Source organism: Miniopterus natalensis, chromosome 1 (assembly GCF_054644295.1).
Source record: "Miniopterus natalensis isolate mMinNat1 chromosome 1, mMinNat1.hap1, whole genome shotgun sequence".
In the NCBI taxonomy this organism is placed as follows: domain Eukaryota; kingdom Metazoa; phylum Chordata; class Mammalia; order Chiroptera; family Miniopteridae; genus Miniopterus; species Miniopterus natalensis.
Genome location: NC_142081.1, coordinates 52171542 through 52192287, shown reverse-complemented (window position 1 = coordinate 52192287; position 20746 = coordinate 52171542). Strand labels below are relative to the sequence as shown.

General features: G+C 39.0%; 1 non-coding gene across 1 annotated transcript; it reads right to left on the bottom strand.

Moving 5' to 3' along the window:
* Positions 1–19626: 19626 nt before the first annotated feature.
* LOC148094134 (U1 spliceosomal RNA) lies at positions 19627–19790 on the bottom strand. Its single transcript, XR_015716370.1, has one exon. It is a non-coding gene; the product is annotated as a U1 spliceosomal RNA (small nuclear RNA).
* Positions 19791–20746: the final 956 nt, after the last annotated feature.

Below are 20746 nucleotides of genomic sequence, written 5' to 3'. Positions count from 1 at the left end.
GGAGCTGGGGAACACAGAGGTACATGGAGACCTGAAGGCTTTAAAGCCGTACCCTGCAGTCCTCAGCTGCCCAGAAAGAAGGTTGCTTTTAGATGGACTTGTTTTTTCTATAACTCTTTCCTGAATAAAGTGTTCTGAAGGCTGACAGCAGGAGTATCACCTTCTGTGTCAGGGATCAAAGGGTGAATCTGCTGTGCAGACACCTGGTGGTGTTGGTAAGTGGGATTTCTAACTCTGGGATTGCATCTAGGATGGGAGAGAAGGCAGGAACTATGTTAAATGTGGGCATAATCAATCAACAAAACTGTACTGTGAAAAGCAAGAAGTCATATATAGATGGAGAAGGCCCTAGAACCCTAAGGCTGTGGTCTCTGAAACTGATTTGGGCTCACATACAGAGCCCAAGAAACTGGATCTTTTAATAGATAGAGGCTCCACCAGAAAATGGGTTGAGGGTTTACTACAATAAGGAAGTGAGGAAACCTGGCAGGCAAGGTACTTAGTAGTCCGGGCCTAGCAGACAGTGACAAAGGTGTTAAACAACTTAATAAGTAAACTGGGCATTCTAGGCTCATCTGACAAATTAGATACAAATAGGAATTATATGGTGTTTGGCAAAAATGAGGACATATTACTGAAATCTAATATGTTACAGCATAAAACCAGGTCCCTTACACATGTGGCAGGAGAGAATTTGGTGCTTGGCTCTGGGAGCAAGGATCCATTCCTTCAGCAAAAGTGTATTGGTGCTGTTCTAAATGCTAGGGATAGAGTGGCAAACAAGACAGACAAGAACCCCTGCTCTATTTTGTTTTAAATGTAGTTAAATCTGGTTCTGAGACACCTAGGTCAAGGGAGATGAGAAATCCAAAAATTTGTCATGTTTATTTTGGGGGTAGGGAGATTTATTAGGAGTGTCTATACCTTCCTGGGATTCTACACATTCCAGAATATTCTGATCTTCAGGCCATATTAGCTACCATTGCTGGGTGTTGGTGATCCAAGTCCTTACAGCCCCCTGCTCATGTCACCCCTAATATTTATAGGGCCTAGGACAAGAGTACAAATGGAAGTTCATATACCATATGTTAAATACTATCTCAAGTTATAAATCAAGTTGAAACACTGTTAAATCAAATAGATTCTATCATTTTATCTTGGCAAATATAACTTCATAACAAGCTGGAAAGCTTAGTATGAATTTAGAATTTGGGGGCTTCCTGGAGTTTGAATGTGGCAGTGTAAAGAAAGGTGGTCCCTGGTCCTAGCTGTGGCCTGCCCTGCCCTCTTTCTTCTCCCACCCCAGCTCCGTCCTGCATAATAAGGAAACTTGCATGCGTGTGTGTGTGTGTGTGTGTGTGTGTGTGTGTGTGTGTGTGTGTGTGTGGTCCAGCCTGCACGTCCAAGCTCTGCTCACCAATGCCCACCCTTGCAAAAAAGTCACATCTTAAATGTCTCTCAAGTGAGGGTGTGCACATACAGGGAAGGATGCTTTCAGAAAGATGGACCCTTGAAAAAGTCTGGCGCAGGACCTGGATGCAGTTCAAGGTCATTTGGGCTGGAAATTCTGGGGTTTCAGATATGTGGAGCATGGTCTAAAAGGGTGAGGTGTGGGCTCTGGGTCTACAAGTCCCTCACAGACCTCTTGGCCCATAAGGAGGCATGTAGCCCATGGAGAGCCAGAGCAAGACCCTCTAAAGTATGGAACCGAGGGTGGGAGCTTGTCTTGCCCATGTCTATGGGTAGTAGTGTTCTTGTGGGTAGATAAGCAAAGATTGGGCCAGGGATATAAAATTGAGGACCTTGAAGTCTAGTGGCTACCTATCTTGCCCCTGAGATGCAGCCCACTGATGAGTGTCATCCCCATCAGAGGGCCTGTATTCAACTACTGTGTGGGGGTAGGGCACATGGCCCTGACTCTTGAAACCCACAAATACATTCCTTGACACATGAGGAGATATTCCCCAAATAGATTTCTCTTCAGTGTTGGTTGACTTTTGCTTCTCCTAACCCTTGGTGTCTCCTGCCACTTGAGACAATCCAGCTGTATTACCTCCAAGACTAGACCAAAGGTTGTGTTCTGAGCGTCAGGCAACTTTTAATTTTGGCCCTGCAACATTAAAGCTATTAAATACTCCCTGAGGCAAACTTGGCTACTTTCCTTGGATGGAAAGACAAAAATATCTATAGCAGCCAGAGCAAGATACAGATCAACCTCTCAAACAGTTGTTCCACCAAATACATATTATCTCGTTCACTTCTTTACAACTGTCTTATTAAAGAAATGAAACAAGCTCAGGAAGATTAAACAACTTGCTGAAGGCCATACAAAAAAGAGTAGAACAAGAATTCAGTCCCAGAGTTGTCTCACTTCAAGGCCTATATTCTTTTCACCACCCACACTCTCATTTGCCACACCTAAGACCTTTGAAGAAATTCAGAAACAAATTTGCGAAACTGCCTGCCAAAGTGTATAATCTTGTGTAACTTCCATTCTTTAGAGTACATCCTGAGATTTGCTTTTTGAGATTCCAGATGCAATGAGAGAGAAATTGGAGCCTGTTAGAGGACACGTTTCTATTATGGGAACTCACAGCATTTTAGTAAAAATATGGACTGTCTGCTGCACAGCACCAGGGAATTAATTAATTAGCTTTTTTGCATTATGCATTTAGTTCCAAAAAGCCACTAAGATGCTCAGCAAAAAACCCCCGACATTGTAAAAAATAAAATTAGATAAATATTGCTTGTAAATAAAATAGAGTTGACTGTGAAATGCTGTCTGGTCAGCGTTTATTGCTTGCTGTCCTCTTGTTTCCTGTTTCTATCATCCTGCTCAGAGGAGCTGTATCCTTCTCAAGGGCAGGGCAGACAGATTCCCCAGGTCTGGTTCTGTTCGTGGTTTTATATTGCTCACCATGAATTCAAGAATACAAACTCAGTGTGAAGACAAGGATTTACTATCCTGTAAACTTTCAATTCATGAAACACAAAACTTTTTTCCCCCTTCTTTTTTTTTTTACTTTTTTTTTAATCTTCACCCATGGATATTTTTTCCATTGCTTTTCAGAGAGAGTGGAAGGGAAACAGAGAGAGAGAGAAAGAGAGAGAGAAACATTGATGTGAGAGAGACACATCGATTGGTTGCCTCCCACACTTGCCCCGACCAGGCCGGGGATGGAGCCTGCAACCGAGGTATATGCCCTTGACCTTAATCAAACCCAGGACCTTTCAGTCCCTGGGCAGACACTCTAACCACTGAGCAAAACCGGTCAGGGCTTTCCCATTCTTTTTATGCTGAAACCCAGACTACCAAATCCAGATCCTAATCACCTCACTGACACCCTTACAAAGGGAGTAGGGAAAGTAGGGTAGAGAAGAGGGATGGGGGCTAAGCATGGGTGTAATTCCGTAAAGTCCTGGCCTCGGCCTGATCCTGTGGGGCATAAGTTATACATCTCAGGGTTTTTCCATTCTTTAGGCAAAGGAGCTGGACTTTCATATTCAGGCACCAGCCATCAATGGAGATGGTCCCAGGGTAATTATGAATTTCTGCAAATATTGGCAAAAGAGCTTCATTTGAAACAAAGCAAAACAGATGTTGAGAGATAGACTCCAGAGCTGATCAAACAGGATCAGAGGAGCTGTGAGTGGTAGGTACACTGAACTGACAGCATCAGCTATGCCAGAGACCATCAAGCCTATAGTTAGTAATTCTTTCATTCTGGGTTTGATAATCTTGATCTACAGACAAAAGGTCCATTAACAACCAGTAGTGATGGAGGAAGAGGCTCTCGGGTGATTTGAATTGTTAGAGTAGCCTAAGGGATTCAAATAACCCTCTACCCAAGATTCTAAGGAAGTCAGACCGGCAGGAATATGGCAGCATCTCCTCACATAGTGTAAGAAAAACCTTTAGGCAATTGATCAATAAGTATGTGTCATGGCACCGGCACTACAGGCAAAGCATTTAAAGGACTCAGGCAGTCCTTGAGATGCTTACGCTACACAAAGTTGGGTAAATGAGATTCACATGCATGAAGCAAGTATGAGCAACAGAGACACTGTGTAATTAGAGTCTGTTGGATTCTGAGAAAAAGAGAAATAGACTTCCTTTGTCTACAACTTTTTCAGAGACTCACAGTATGAGTGGTGATTAAGGTGAGTTCAAGCCCCTGCACGCAGTCATTCGACCAATGTAAGTGACGTCTTTGTGTCAGGTGATAATTGTGTTAGGGCTGAAGGCTGTGGGAACAGGTCACAAGATAGTGTCATAAGTACAGTGATAAAGGGTGTACTTTGGGGGATTATTTGTGTGTTGTTAGTATTTTTTAGTAGAAAGCTGAATTGCTGTATTTCATTGACTCTAAGATGCCATGAATTGTAAGATTTTATGTTATTTTGTTTAGCATTAAGAAAGAAAAAAACCCTGCCAGTTTTATTGCAATGCCATCAGTTGTAAGACATATCCCAACTGCAGAAGGGTTATAATGTAAAATAAGCATTCTCTGTGGAATTGAAGAAATGGAGCTACAAGAGACATGAGCTGGCTTAACCTTCATCTCTGGTTGTCCTTTGCTTTTAGAGGACAGACTGAAGAGTGCCTGTTTTTCTCTTTCTATAGTTCTTAGTGTTGTCAGTCTCTTTCCTAAGGAGAGAGGAAAATGATAACAAGAAGGCCTTTGGTTTCCTCTCACTTCTGATTAGAACTAGTTCAATACTACAGTGGAGGCCAATAGCAGTATTTGTAGTAGTAGCTAATATTGATCAGACGCTTAGTATGAGTCCAGAACCGGGCTAATTGCTTTTTACCCATTACTTAATATGTTATTTAAATCCATTGAGTAAAACATTCACGTCTCTATTTTTCTGGTAGGTAAACTGAGATTTAAAGGGGTCACATAGCTGCGAAGTATCTGAGGTGAGATTGGAATGCAGCCTGTCTACCCCCCAAGTTTGTTTTTAACTATTATACAGGAAGAGATTTGATAAAACCTGATTTCCTGCAAAGGAGAAAAATCAAGACATTTATTTCAGTCAGCATTTACCAGTAACGTCTTTCTTAGGGATCTTTCAGAAAGCAAAATGTGGTCATATAGACTCGGGGAAGACTGAGTGACCCGTCTTAAACTATGACTATATTTCTGATGTCACTATTGCATAACTAGTCTTTATATCGTTTTTCTGAATTATACTGCTGGATAATGGATTTTAAATTGCACGTCTAAGTAGACTAAGAACTCTATAGTTAGTGGGTTATATTTAAGCGACCACAGAATAGATAAGGTGCACAATTAAAGAGTACACTTCTTCCAAACCCCTAATTTGTGTTAGGATATTCAATTACCACCCTCTATGTACAGGCATGAATTGTGATCCAGTAGCAATGAACTCAGGCCCAGAAGTGTGCAGATTCAAAATTATTTATCAGCAAGTATTACTTAACCCACACTTGACCCAACTGCTTGCATTCACAGATAATTTGGGGTTATCTGATTTTAGAAGAGTTAGCTAATCCTTGATTAACCAGAGGTAATGAGTAAAATTTTAGGATAGAAATGTCAGTTTCTAGCATCTTAATGGGTTTCATTTGATCACCCTATAAACTGGGCCAGTGTTTCTCAAACTTTTGGGTCTCAGGAACTTCATACTCTTAAAAAATATTGAGGACCCCAAAGAACTTTTGTTTATGAGGATTTTATCTACCACTCTTTCCCATATTAGAAATTAAAGTGAAAAAAATTTAAAAATAGTTATTAATTCATTTAAAATAATAACTCCATTTACATGTTAATATAACACATCTTATGAAAATAACTATATTTTCCAAAATAAAAGATGTCGTGGGAAGAGTGGCATTGTTTCACATTTTAAAAGCCTCTTTAATGTCTGGCTTAATACAAGACAACTGAATTCTCATCTCTGCTTCTACATTCAGTCTTTTGTGATGACGCACACTATGTGACCTCTGCAGAACTCCAATATTCACTCATGAGAGAATGAATGTTTTTTAAAAAGGGAAATGACATCTTTGTATTATTTTGAAAATAATTTGACTTCATGAACTTTCTATAAAGGTATTGGAGACATCCAAGGGTCCCTGGACCACACTTTGAGACCCACTGAACTGGCAAAATACGTTATTGGTAGTTCAAGGCTACTATTTGTAGAGCTAAAACAATATCAGATAGGATACTTTCTAATGACCAATATTCTTTAAGAGTTTTTGTTAACATTTTTCTTTTTCTTTTTATTATTGTAGTAAAGTATATACAATAAAATTTACCATTTTAAGTGTGCAGTTTAGTCGTATTAAATACATTCACATTATTATTGTGGACCATTACCACCATCCATCTCCAGAACTTCCTTATCTTTCCAAACTGAAAATTTGTACTGATTAAACTATAACTCCCTATTTCACCTTTCCCCCAGCCTCTGGAAAGCACCATTCTACATTCTGTCTCTACAAATTTGACTATTTCTAAGTACCTCATATAAGTGGAATCATATAGTATTTGTCTTTTTGTGACTAGCTTATTTCACTTAGCACAGTGCCTTCAAGGCTGATCAATATCACAGCAGGTGTCAGAATTTCATTTTTTTAAAATCCAAATAACATTTCATTGCATGTATATATCACATTTTTTATCCATTCATCTGTTGGTAGACAGTAGGATTGCTTTCACCTTTTGACTAATGTGAATAATGCTGTTATGAACATTGATCTACAAATGTCTGCTCATGCCTCTGCTTTCAGTTCTTTTGGGTATATACCTAGAAGTGGAATTCCTGGATCATATGGTAATTCTATGTTTAACTTTTTAAAGGAACTGTCATATAGTTTTTCTGTGTCAGAATTTTTAAAGGAACTGATAAAACTTTTTTCCTGATAAAACTTTTAAAGTATATTTTTCATAATACTGAAATATTTTTTATTTTCCTTAGATTTTGTTCAATAACTAACAAATATTCAATGAGTAGCTCATGGGTTTGATATATAATATAAAGAATTATGAGTTTTCTTATAGCCTTAGCTTTCAAGGAGCTCTTAAACTAAATTAGAACATGCAAGTTAAATTCTACTAAATACTACTGAGTATGTTCCAAGCACCATTCTAGGTATTGAGGGTACAGCACTGAACATAATGGAGTCCTTGCCCTCAAAGGTGAACTATAGCTTATTATAAAAGTTCTGAAATAGTGATCCTCAGACCATGAGTGATCAATGTTTCTTCAGGTGATCTGGAACTGTCAGAAAAATCAACAGTCCACCATTATGCCAGAGTCTATCCTTCACCAGTAGTGCAACATTGGGCAACCTTGAAAGACAGTAGCATCCTGTCCACCCAAGAATTTAGGGAGAGATACCCATGAAATGTTAAATAGGTATGCTCACCAACACCCAAAACTCCAAGGACCAGAGGAGAAGTTTCTAAAAGTTCTTTCTAGAAAGAAAAGAGGAAAAGGAAAAGATAAAGAAAAGATAAAGCTTGTCAGAGTGAAGCAGTGGGCAGTGGTTCCAGGAATGTTTGTGCTCCTTCTATCTTGAAGCTCTAGGCCTGGTGGTCCTTAAGTGAACCTGGGCTGTGACTAGCCCTCCAAGGCCTGGGCAGATGGGGGCTAGGGTGGGCTCCATTGTCCATAGCTAGGTAGCAAAGGGGTTCACAGCAGAAATGGTGTCTATCTAACAATTATGGTAGAAGAAGCTATTAAAAGTATACAGAGAGTTCTTCCTCTTCTCCCCGCTCCCCATGTTTCTTCTCTTACAAGCCTTCTTTGTCCCTCAAATGATCACTTACTAATATGCAACTGCATATTTGAGTGCGATGACTTTTTTGTGTGCAAATATTCTGCTATAATTAATTATTCATGTCAAAATATCTCAGTTCAAAACAGCTTTGCCAAAGAAGAACTTTGAAGTAAAAAATAAGATTGATTTAAGGTTGTTTCTTTCAAGTGCAAAGTCAGCAGGATTTGTATGAATTCTAGGAAGGGGAAAAAACAGTCAAATGTGAAAAACAGTCAATTTCTGTTTTGGTGTTCTTCTGAACAGGTGAGGAAATAAGTCCCAACACTCAATAGCTTATATACAATGAAAAGCCATCACTATGAAGCAATGAAGTACTCCCTTAGCTGTGACAATGTATATACTCTGTTGAAGTTCAGTTTTGAACCTGAACACAAAGGATAGATTGGAATGATGCAAAACCTCCCAAGACTTAAAAATACACATGAAAAAATCCGTAAGAGAAGCCCTTGATTGTGTATTATTTCTCCTGGAAGACACAGTAATGTTACACAGAATAAGAAGTTATCATTGATAGCAATAAGTTGTGCAAATCACACTGCAGGAAAAAAAAGAGGATAGTATTATGTTAGGATGAAGGTTTAAAAAAAACATGGAAAAAGACCTTGACATACATTCTATATTATCAGTAAGGCTCATGACTGACAGTGTAGAATGAGAGCACTTTAGAGGCTACGGTCAGAGAATGTGCATTTCACTTTTTCCATCTCTCCCTTGAGCCAGAGGATGATTCTAAGTTTCTGGTCTACGTTGGCTATTTAGTGTCAGGTTAAAACTGCTGGCGATTCTGCCGGCTGTAATGCCCACCAGTGTGATAGGAGAAGCCATTCTCAGAGAAAATAGAGAAAAAGCCATTCAAATAATTTAGTTTTAGAATCAATTGTGCCTTTACCTCAATAAAGCTGAAATTTAAATAAAATGAACTGATGATGCCTTAACAGAAAACATGCAAGCTGGGTCCTTTGAGGCAGTGAGGATTCATTCGTTCATTCATCCATTCATTTATTCATTATTTCGATGTTTATTTGGTACCTGCTGTGGGCCAGCCGCTGGGATGGGCCCTGGGTATATATAGTGGTGAACAAAATAAACCTTAACCCTGTCCTTAGATTTGTTTCTTGCTGTTCCAAATTTACATATTAATTCTGTAATGATATTGTTTTGGCCCTTGTGCTAGTTTTTAAGTATCGTCTCTTACCTCCATACCCCCTCTTCTATACTCTTGTTTTATGATGCTAAGGCTGTGACCATGTAAACCACATTTTCGCTTTGCCAGTTTCTCTCTGTTAGGTGCTTCCAATAGGGAGTGTCAGAGAGAGACTGAGAGGCTGGAGGAGGAGAGGGGATCTTCTTCTTTCCTGTTGGTTTCCTGCTCTTTTCAGTGGCACCCCAACCTCATTACTTCACTCTGGCTATGTCACTTGGACCCAGTAGCAACATAGTCGGCTACACAGTCCAATTTACGGTACAGCTTATTTAACACTTGCCGAGCCAGCCTCATCACAGCTCCTTTAAGAGTCCAGTGCCCACCAGCCAACACCCCTCCCCTAGAGGGCTGGGCCCCAGTTCCATGGAGCCCCGCTTCTGAGCTTAGAGACCCCAGCACCTGCTAAGCAGCACTCCCTTCTCAGGGGTCTGGTACTCAGCTCCTTGGGGCTGCTCCTCAAAGCTTCTAAGTTTTAATTATTCTAACCACTCCCCCTTGTTCCCCAGTCCCAGGGGTGGAACCGCTTTCTTGCAAAATCTCTATCTCTATCTCTATCTCTATCTCTATCTCTATCTCTATCTCTATCTCTATCTCTCTCTGTCTCTGTCTCTGTTTCTCTATCTCTATCTTTATCTCTATCATCTCTATCTCTCTATCTCTATATCTATATCTCTATACAGCATCTCTCTATCTCTATCTCTCTCTATTTCTATCTCTATATCATCTCTATCTCTTATCTCTATCTCTATCTCTATCTCTCTATCTCTCCCTGTATTGCTATAACTATGTCTATGTCTATGTTTATATCTATATCTCTAGCTGTCTACATCTCTCTGTGATCTTAGTGTTCCATTTTTCCCTTTTCTACTCCTCACTATGTAGTTAACAATTCTTTAACTCCCTCAGTTAAAATAACTAGTATGGTTTCAGGCTCCTGATCGGACCCTGACTGATGCAGTCTTAATTTGCCTCCTAAATTCTACCATCTGTCTTTTACATATCTCATTTTGTTGTTTTCTCATTTTGTAATAAATTCTCATCTTATAATAAAAATGCTGACACAAAGAACTCTTGCATTTTTTTCTATCCTTTGTGTCATATTTTCCAGACTGCATTTGGTGTGCCATGTTCCTTTCTGCATTACTGTTTCCTTTGCTGACTATATTTGCATAGTTGCTACGTGTTTTCTTGTATTTTGTTTAATGCTTTTCATAAATTTTCTTTTCATCACATGGACAGACCTTTTCTAGGTATGTTTTTTCTCTGAGACAGTATGGGTAAATCTCACTTGGCATCCTGTCTGCCTATCTGATAAGTGTTCACCTTTTCCTATTGCTAGGTTTGAGGATTAATATCAGGAACAGATTTATTAAGACCCATGATATGAAAAGTGAATGAATGGAAACCCAGAAGTCTCTCTCTGCTTGGCTATTTCAGAAGTCTCTCTGCAAATATGAATTATGCTGAACAGAGGATAGTCATGTTTTTAATTTAAAAAATGGACAATTAAAGAGCAACTTGTATTAAGTATACAACTAAGTAATAGTCATTAAGAAACTTTTAGTTTTATTTTTTAGGTTGCAAAAAGAATGTAACCTCAAGATTAAAGAAAAAAATGTATCATGCAACCTTGCTCTCCTTACTGTTACTACTAACTAGGCCACAGCTGGGGGCGTTAGAGTCTGGCTGGAGATTTATGATGCAGTCTGTAAAAGCTCAGCCCAACCAAGATCTCCAATATTGCTCAGTGAATGTACAAAACAATCAGATACCCTTTTGGAGGGCATTTGAACTTGAGACATGAGAGAAATAATTTGGTAATATTAGGAATGGTAGAAGCAGAGTCAGAGTATCCCAGTCTCCTAAAAAGCAGAGTACAAATTGGAATCAAGAGCTTAATGTTGTGTTGATGATGACAATACAACTTAATGTCTTATACCTTAAGACTTTCTAGTTCTGGAATTATGTCATCCCTATAAGCCATGCTATTATGTTTCAATAAAGCACCATTAATATTGTGGCCTGAAGCTTAAGAGTATAACTTACAAAGACATTTAACTTGTTTCTGGTTTTTCAGTATTATATATGAACAATTTCATGCACATAGCTTTAATCTTCTGTAAAATTATTTCTAAATTATTCCCAATTAGGGCCTAAGCTCCCTAAAGTAGGCTTAATTTAGATTTCAGAAATAAACTTTATGGGTTTTGCTACCTATGTCGCTACATTACTTTCCAAAAGGATTGATGAAATCAGCAAGATTTAAATATGGATTTCACTATAATCTCATGTATTAACTTTTTGTTAAATATATATGTATATATATATATATATATACAATTGTACCTCAAAGCTTTCTTAGTTTGTATTTCATTATTTCTATCAAATATGGCAGAGAAAATTTTGATGAACTTTGTGTAGACCCAAAAGTCCACATGGCTGATTAATTATCACTGAAGAGTAAGGGCAAAAGCCTTTACAAATATGCAAATGCTAAGAGAGTTTATTATCCATAGACATCTTATGAAAGAACTACCAAAGAACGTACTTCAGCAAGGAGAATGTATCCAAAAGGAGGAGTGAGACGTGGGGAAACACTGAATTTAGGAAAAATAACAGCTGAATTTTAAAAAGTACATAATTTTCAATTAAGCCTTGGGAAATACATTTCTATTTAATGTCAAATACATTGTTGAAAGACAAATTCTTGCCTCTGCAAATGTTTCCAGTAGACACTGAAGTTATAACTGTCATAAGATAGATCAAAAACATTTGGGTTTCTTAACATAATGCCCAGACTTGTACCACAGGTATCACAAACTCTTAAAAATGAAAATTATATATTCACACAGTCATAATTAAGCCTGTAGCTGGGTGCTGAGTAAAAAGAAGGGTCAGCTTTTAATTTGGACTTACCTTTTTTAAATTCCAGTAAGTGTTAGTACCTGAAGTGACATGAAATTCCCAGTATTAATCAAGAATAAATGACTTCAATCTCCAAACATCCTAAGCTTGGGCTGAGGTGAGTCTATTCTCATTACTTTGACTTTTTGTAACCTTTTAACTTTCTTGAATTAAAGGGTTTGAAGAAGACTACAATACTTATTACTGTAAACCTATATTTCTGTGGTTGTAATGGGTATATTAGCAGTTCTGAGGTTGACCTCGACTTTTAAATACCTTATCATTTGATATCTCATTTGAACATGTTATTTTCTACTTGCTTTTGCCATTATAATTTTTCTTTGTATGAGGTCAGGTGAGTTACTTCAAGGTGAAAACAGTTGCTCAAATGAATGCTAGTCATTTCAGGCTAAGCACAGAACATTTACTCAAATAATTTAGAAAAGTTTAGTTGACTTAAGAAACAGTGCCTGATGCTGCAGTTTCAAACCATGACATCTCCCAAGATGTTGAGGTGAGGAGGTATGAGTGTAAGACATGTCCCCTATCTATGTGGAATCTTCCATCTGTTGGGGAGATCAGCTGTGGGAAACTGAATGGGGCCAGTTTATAGTTGTCTCTACTGACAGATTTGAGCAGCTTGAACTTGATCTGATAGGGAGTGAAGACCTGTTGACCCTCCAGAGTAAGCAAGTGATGTGCCAAAAATGATGTCTCATAATGATATAAGTATAATCTGAACAGTATCTTATGATCTTTGCAATTACTGCCAGTTCTTTCTGATCCATATCAAAGCTATTTACCTATTGTGGGAATTAACTGCAACAGATATTTAGACTATAAACAGGAGTCAACCTGTCATTCAACATGCTTGTGGCCTGCCTTCCCCACCATCTGTTAATATGCCCTTTGAAATGCAAATTTCAACATTCGCTTATCCAAAACATAATTAGAAAGATAACACTGTAGTCAAAATCATAAAATTCAGTATAAATGATTTCCTCTATAGTCATCCTTTTTGGCTAAAACCTGCATTTTTTGGGCATTATGAACCACTCTCTTTGATGGCTTTTTTATGATACAACACCATCCTGTTTTTCAGTTTTAATTATAAAAATAACACAAGGAAAATATTGTGATCTTGTTGTGGGGGAGAGTTTCTTAAACAAGATACACAAAGTGCAATCCACAAGGCAAAATGTGAGAGCTGTGTATGTCTGCATATGTCACCCACTGCATCACTCCAGGGGGGCTATTTACACAGATCTTGATGTGAATACCTCCCCCAGAGTTGTGTGATGTGGTGGCCTTATGACAAATGAGTGGATTTGACACCATCCACAGATTTAAAATGGAAGACAGAGTGAGAGAAGGTATTTTCAATGTCTAAGACCAACTAAGGATTAATGTCTCAAACAGCATGTTCAATAGTAACATAATGTGAGCCACAAATGTAAGCCACATGTCATTTTAAGTTTTATAGTAGCCACATTATAAAAGGTAAAAATACGTGGGTAAAATTAATTTTAACAATACATTTGATACAATACATCTAAAATACTATCATTTCAACATATACTCAATATAAAATTATTACTATTTTATATGGTTTTTGCACTGTCTTTGAAATTGGGTGTGCATTTTACACTTGTAGTACATGTCAGTTTGGACTAGCCATATTTCACATATTCAATAGCTCCTGTCTGACTAGCGACTAGTTAGTGGCTAATGGCTACTGCGTTGGACTACACAACTCTAGAACATAAATGATACTCCTGAAAATCAAGAAATAAAAGGAAACTTAATAGGGAAAAAAATGAGGAAAGGATATAATCAATTTATTGAAGGAGAAACCTGGAACCTGAGGAGATACGCATACTCATTAGAAGAAAAATGTACTGCAATCAACAAGATGCAACTTTATATCCACCAACTATTGGTGAAAATGTGTAGAAATGGGAACTCTCGTGATCTGCTGGTGGAAACGTGAACGTTGCCGCAGTTTCTAAAGGGCACTTTGGCTTCTCGCAGGGGCATTGGCATTGGCATGAAGTGGTGAGTGCAGAAATCACAGCGAGCGCTACGGCGTCGCGCCATTTGTTTACATCCAAGCACGCAAACTCCACAAAACCCCACACATTTTTTCAGAAATATATACATATTTGAAGATAATTAGAGTGGGTGTCTGGGGTAGAGGGAGAAAATGGGATCAGGGATAAAAATGGAAAATATGTCATACTACTTATGATTAAAAGTTCCCAGTGCATAGGTTCTATTCTAAATTCCCCAAACCTCTTCTACTGATTTCTTTTGGGGGTGGGGGTCTCTCTCTCTCTGTCTTTTCACAATCCAGAAGGGGTTTTTCACCATTTCTGCTACTATTTTACATATTCTCTAAGAGCCTGATCTGATTTCAGCTTTCTTCTTTGTGCCAAATCCTCCTACATCTATACCTCCAGCCACATCCTCTTGGACTATTTCCTACTGCATATTTTCATCATCAGATAAACTCAACACTGTAAGCATTATTCTCACCTCCAACCTAGATACTGCTCTCTTTCTAAGCTTTCCTACTTCTACCACCATCATTCCTTCAGTTTTGGAGAGAGGTGTTTATAGTCACCTTTCCTTTCCATTTCTTTAACATCTAGGCAGTTACAAAGACTTACTATTTTTACATCGAACATCATTGCTGTTTTATTTTCATTTCCACCTTCTAAACCTAGAGAAATAACCGTCTGCCTTTAGGTTCTTTAAAAAAATGAATAAATAAAAATAAAATTTTTTTTACAAAGCGGTTCTAGGTTAACAGAAAGTTTGAGAGGAAGGGACAGTGATTTTACAAATACTCTTTGCTTCCCCACAACCATAGCCTTCCCCTCTTACCCACACCCCCTGCCAGGGCGGTGTACTTGGTACAACTTGTGAACCTACATTGACACACTGTGATCATCCAAAGCCCATGGTTTACATCAGGCTTCACTCTTCATGGTGCGCATCCTATGTCCACCTCCTACTTTCTAGGTTTGGCTGAATGGATAGTGACACGTATCCATCATCACAGTATCATGCAGAGTACTTTCACTGCTTTAAAAATCCTCTGTGCTCTACCTATTCGTCTTCTACCCACCTCCATCTTTAGATTTTCATTCCTCTAGTCTATTCGCAAATTCCCACATCTCCTTATAGCACTATTTTCATCGCATCGCTACCTTCCTCAGAACCTACAATGGTGCCAATAGTGAGCTTTCGTTATCTTTTGGCTGCTCAGCATTTATTTCTGCTTCACACCTCAGTTTCCTTTTGGGGGACTATCTCTTCCTTCCCTTTGGATATAGTTTGGAAAAACTGTTAATCCAGTACTCATCTTCAGCTATGAGAAGGGCATGTCACCCAAGCGAGGGCTTTGGGACACTCTCTCCCTCTGTTTGAATCCTTCGCAGTGTGCTGAAGAGGTCGAACATGGTTGGTGTTCCTTCATCTTAGCACGGTGCTCTGGCCATGCTTCAAGACCACTCTTCTGGTTCCTGCTTTTTAGCCTTTGGAGGCCACCTTGCTTTCTAACGTTTACACACCTGATTCTCCAGGCTTCCTATTGGTTCTGTTAGACTTTCCAGTAGACTCCTCTCTTGAAGTTTGCCAGAGTTGGTTTCTGATGCTTGCGAGCAGAGCCTGACTGATCCTTTTTTGTTGTACAGAGTATAAACTTCTTTCCTGGTTTTGGATCCTGCATGATTTGGCCCCAGGCTTATTTTCTCTTCCATACTAAAGCCACAGCCAGGTCAGTCGCCTCCTGACTCTGGAAAATGCCATATCAGTCCTGTTTCCATGCTTTATGACATCCTGGAATCACCTTCCCTAAATGGAAGCTCATCTACTTCCATTTACTGATTCTTCAAGGTTCTGCTCAGGACTTGTTTTTTCTATGAAAACAAATGTTATGCCCTAAATAGTCTTTTACTATTTTTGACATCTGTTATTACTTAGTGTCTGTTACTAATTTTATAGTTGGAACCAAATTATTTTGCACTTATAGGAACATTTGATGAACTAACATCTTACCCCTCCAAACTTTTTGACTGATAACCTATTGCCTAATTCATTGCTGAACAACTAAAGAGTAGAAGTCTTTCTTACATGGAACTGACATTTCTGATCCTATAACCTATTAGTTTCTTTGCTGATTTCAGCTTGACATTCCAATAAACTGAGAATATCTTGAATATAGACTCTGTGTTTTAGCTAGTGTCTAGTCGTTCCATCTTCATGTCATCTGAGAACTTGGTAAGGCTGCCTTCAATGTGTTTATCTAGGTTGTTGATAAAAATATGAAAGAGCCTGGCCAGCTGTGGCTCAGTAGTTGATCATGAGCCTAGGATCCAGGCAATCATGGTTTGATTCCCAGTCAGGGCACATGCCTGGGTTGCGATATCCATCCCCAGTGGATGGTATGCAGGAGGCAGCCAATCAATGACTCTCATCACTGATGTTTCACCTCTCTCTCTCTCTCTCTCCTCTCCTCTCTCTGAAATCAATAAAGATATATTAAAAATATATATAAGAGAACAGGCTAAAGACTAGATATAAGGCTATGATACTTAATTAGCCACAAATCATTTAATAATTTACATTGCACATATTTTCCAAAATGATATTGTAAGAGACTTTGGGAAAAGCTTTGCTGAAATCAAGATGCACGAAGCCTACGATATTCCCCTAACCTACTAATCTGTTTGCCCTACCAAAAAGAAAATAGGAGATTTTGTCATGATTTCTTCTTAGGGAATCCCTGTCAGCTGCTGCTGATCGCTATGAGCCTTTTTAGGTGTTCAAAAACCAACTGTTTAACAATCCATTAGACTTTTCTTGGTCAGTCTGAAGCTTTGTATTTGCAAGTTCCAGAAGCTATACTTTTTTCCTGTTTGAAAATCAGAACCCTTAATCATTTTCAGCCTCCTGCCACCTCCTATCTTGTCCGTGAATTCTTAAAGTTGTTGATAATAGACTGTGAGAACTGCACATCTTTGGAGAGTTCCTCACCTGGGAGCACGCTTGCTTGTGCGAGTCCAGGCATTAGAACAACTTTAAGGCAATTACATTTTCTCTGACTCTTTACTATCCTTAGGCTGTAATATCCTCGCCACCTCTCTTTCCCCTCAATGTGCATTTTAGTATATATTTAAAAATTATGGAAATGTATATGCTCATCATCAAACAATTCAAATAGTACAGAAATGTACAAAGGAAAAATAAAAGCCTCCTTCCCAGGCAATCCTGGTGTTAACCAATTGGAATGTATCCTTCTAGACAGTTTTCATGAGCTAACAAACATGTTCTTATATAATTTTAAAATGAGGTCAGACCTTGCTTACTGTGCTGCAATTTTGTTTTTTCACCTAAGATATATCATTAGCATCATTTTCTGTGTGCCATATAGAGCTACCTCTTTTTTTCTTTCAATGTGTACACGGTATTCCTTTGTAAATACTGCAAAAATGCACTCTTGTATGTACGCCTCTCTTTCTCCACCTGTTTTTCCACATGCCAGCCCTTGAGACTGAAGGGGAAACTATTTAGACAAAATAAGGGAGGGAGGGCTCTGCTCTGTCCCAATACACAGTCATGTTGTTATCTCGAAATGGCAGTTTATGGTTTATGATTGCTTTCACATTTCATTTGATCTTCACACAGTCTGTGAGGTAGATAGGCGAGACGGTTAAATTATCCCATTTTATAAAGTCTCAGAGATATTAAATGACCTGACTCATGCCTCCCAACTGCTTAGAGGGGGGTGAGGCTAGAGTCCACGTCTTCTGTCTCCTAGGCCACTGCTCATTACAGCGAGACAGCTGCTCCGCTGCCCGCATGTCTCCGTTGCCCGCATGTGGGAGGAGAATGGGACTAACTGGAAAGAGCCTGTGCGGTGATTCCCAGGGACCTGGGGATAAAGGCTGTCAGGAATGCGCTGTGTCAGCCAGCTGGTGTCATGCGGAGCAGTGCTGGTTTGGGGAGTGTTTTTTAATATGGTAAGAAACAAAGAGAATGAGAGTTGATCAATGACTTCTGCTTATGCAGTAGAAATAGACTGTTTAGAGGGGGAGACAGTCATACTATGTGTATGTACTTATATCTTAAAATGTAAGGCTGGGATTCTTAACCCTCTCTGCACACTGGAATCACTTGGAGAGCTTTAAAAAATAATTACCCCGGGGCCTCAAACCCCAAGTAGTCTGGCGCAGTGGTCTGGGAGGGGGAATCAAGGTTAAGGATCACAGAGTGGACAGGCAAGCTGAATTGTGAATGAAGTTAAGCTTTATTAAGTTTCTGGGAAGAAACATTTTCCCCCTTCCCTGCAAGTCTGCCTTATCAGAAGGGTTTCCAACTCCTCCAATTTTTAGACATCCTTCCAGCACAGGGCCACATACCTAGATGTTTGTTGATCAATTGGCCTGATAGATAGCAGAAGGTTCAGCAGTCACCAAACAGAGATGAGACGGGAAATAAAAAGCCTCTATTTTGGAATAGGGGGGAAAGAAGATGTATCACAGAGTGGAAAATCAAGATTTTCTTCCTAAGGGGAATTCCATGAAGTAGTGTGGCTTTTTCTTTTGAGTAGGCAATAGCCATTAGTGTCCCTTAGAGTCCAGGAAGTTGGTATGCAATCTTTCCAGGAAAGGGGGCACTTGTCATTCCTAGGGCCTCCACAAGTCCTGTTTAACCCCATGTTCACCTTCAGGGCTATAGGGGTAACTCATCTCATTTCAGTTCCTGCTTGTAGTTCTGGGGGCCTTCGACCCTAGTCCCAAATCTATACTCAGAGCCTCAGTAGCAAACATGGCATCTATTTAGAGAATATCAACCTTTTAACTAGGAGCCAACACCCAGAAAGATACAGCTTGAGTGGGCTGGAGTTACTCTATACTGATAGTAACCCTTTAAAGCAATTTTTATATTCTCTTTACACCAAAAATAAAGGAAAAACTTCAGGCCCTGAAAATCCTGGATGAATGATTACTCAAAGATCCCAAGAAGGGCAGTAGCAAGAATATAACCTAGATTTTACTTCCATGAACATTATAGACTTAAGGAAACATCTTAAAATGTTACATGGTTTATATCTCCAGACAGGTACTGTGCATGACTTCTTCCCACACTGGAAAGAAAATACCATTGGGTATGAATGCAAAAAAAAAAAAACAAACCAGCAAAAAACAAAGGCACTGAAAAGAAGTAGATGGAAAAAATCTGACAGAAACCAATAGCTCCCAAGATAAAATCAAAATAGGCAGAGAGGAGCAAACCTTACACAGGTAGCTTAGTAAAGGAAAGATAAGTAACTGTACCCATGAATTTTTAAAGACTAGCATGTGGATAAATATCAAATTAAAGGACACTTATAGGTAGGGTAACCAACCACCTCAGTTTTCTTAAAACTGTCCTGGTTTTAACACTGAAAGTTCTTTGTATTGGGTAAGCACTCAATACTGGGAAACTAAGGGTTGATAATCCTACTTATAGGCCCATCTTCTTGGAGAATTAGCGAGTATAAGAAAGTCTATTAGTTAGGGTCCCATCATAGAATCTAATTATAATCATTGGAGGAATGTTTAATAAAGGAACTATTTTATTTTATTTTATTTTATTTTATTTTATTTTATTTTATTTTATTTATTTTATTTTATTTTATTTTATTATTATTTTTTTTCAGGGGAGAGCGCGAACGCAGTCCCCCACTACCACAAATTATGCAGTCGAGTTTCCCACATTTGGGGAAATCACAGGGGTGAGCACATCCGGAGTGCAATGGATAAGCCTCGCCCTGGAAAAACCACCTTCGTGATCATGGTATCTCCCCTGCCAGGTAAGTGTAAAGGGACTATTTTAAAAGGTGTGGGCATGTCGCAGGAGAATCACAAGGGAGAGTGTAGTATCCCAGAGCTGGTAACAGCGGGGCTCCCTGTACCACTCCAAAGCTTTAAAGCGGTGAGTAGAAGGATCTGGAGATAGATGGGTCCTGGAAATAGAGGCATATATGACAAGGGCCACCTGACTGGGGCTGAGACCTTTAATGGAGGGACACAGCTCCTTCAGGGAGCAGGCCAGGGCATAAATATCCTCATGTCTCTCTCCTTCCTCCTCTGACCTCTGATGGTGCTTCCCACTGGCCAAACCCAACCAGAAAAGAGAAGGAAGGAAGCCATTGATTCGCCTCCTTGCGTATGGAATAGGGTAGGAAAAAGTGAATCTAAAGGACAAATGGAAACTATCTGACAGAAAGAAAGAATAAGTGACCATAGCTATGTTTATCTCTGAAAAATAAGGTGGATAGAACAGTAGCTGCTACCCAAAGATAAGGCTTTGGGGAGAGAAAGGCCAATAAAAGGAATAACAGGCTTGACCTTGGGATTCAAAATGCTGAAGAGACAGAGGCTCCAAATTGTTTAGGTAGATGCTGTCCAATCAAACTTTCTGTGATGACGGGAATGTTTTACATCTGCCCAATACCGTGGCTGTTGAGCAATTGAAATCTGAAAATGTAAATTTAAAATTTTATTTAATTCTAATTTGTTTGAATTTAAAAAGACATGCAGGAGGAACTGCCAGACTCTTTTCCATTCCAAAGATACTGATTGGATGATGCAGGTCTATACGCGGAGATCATCTCCGCCAGGGTACTGGGGCAGCTGGACAGAAGCCAGAACGAATTAGATTTCGCAGCACTCTCGACCTTATCTTAACCGCTTTGAAACATTTTACACTGATGGCTATTTCTTCCTTCTTAAACTATTCTTTGTTTTTGGCTTTTATTATATGACACCCTTCTG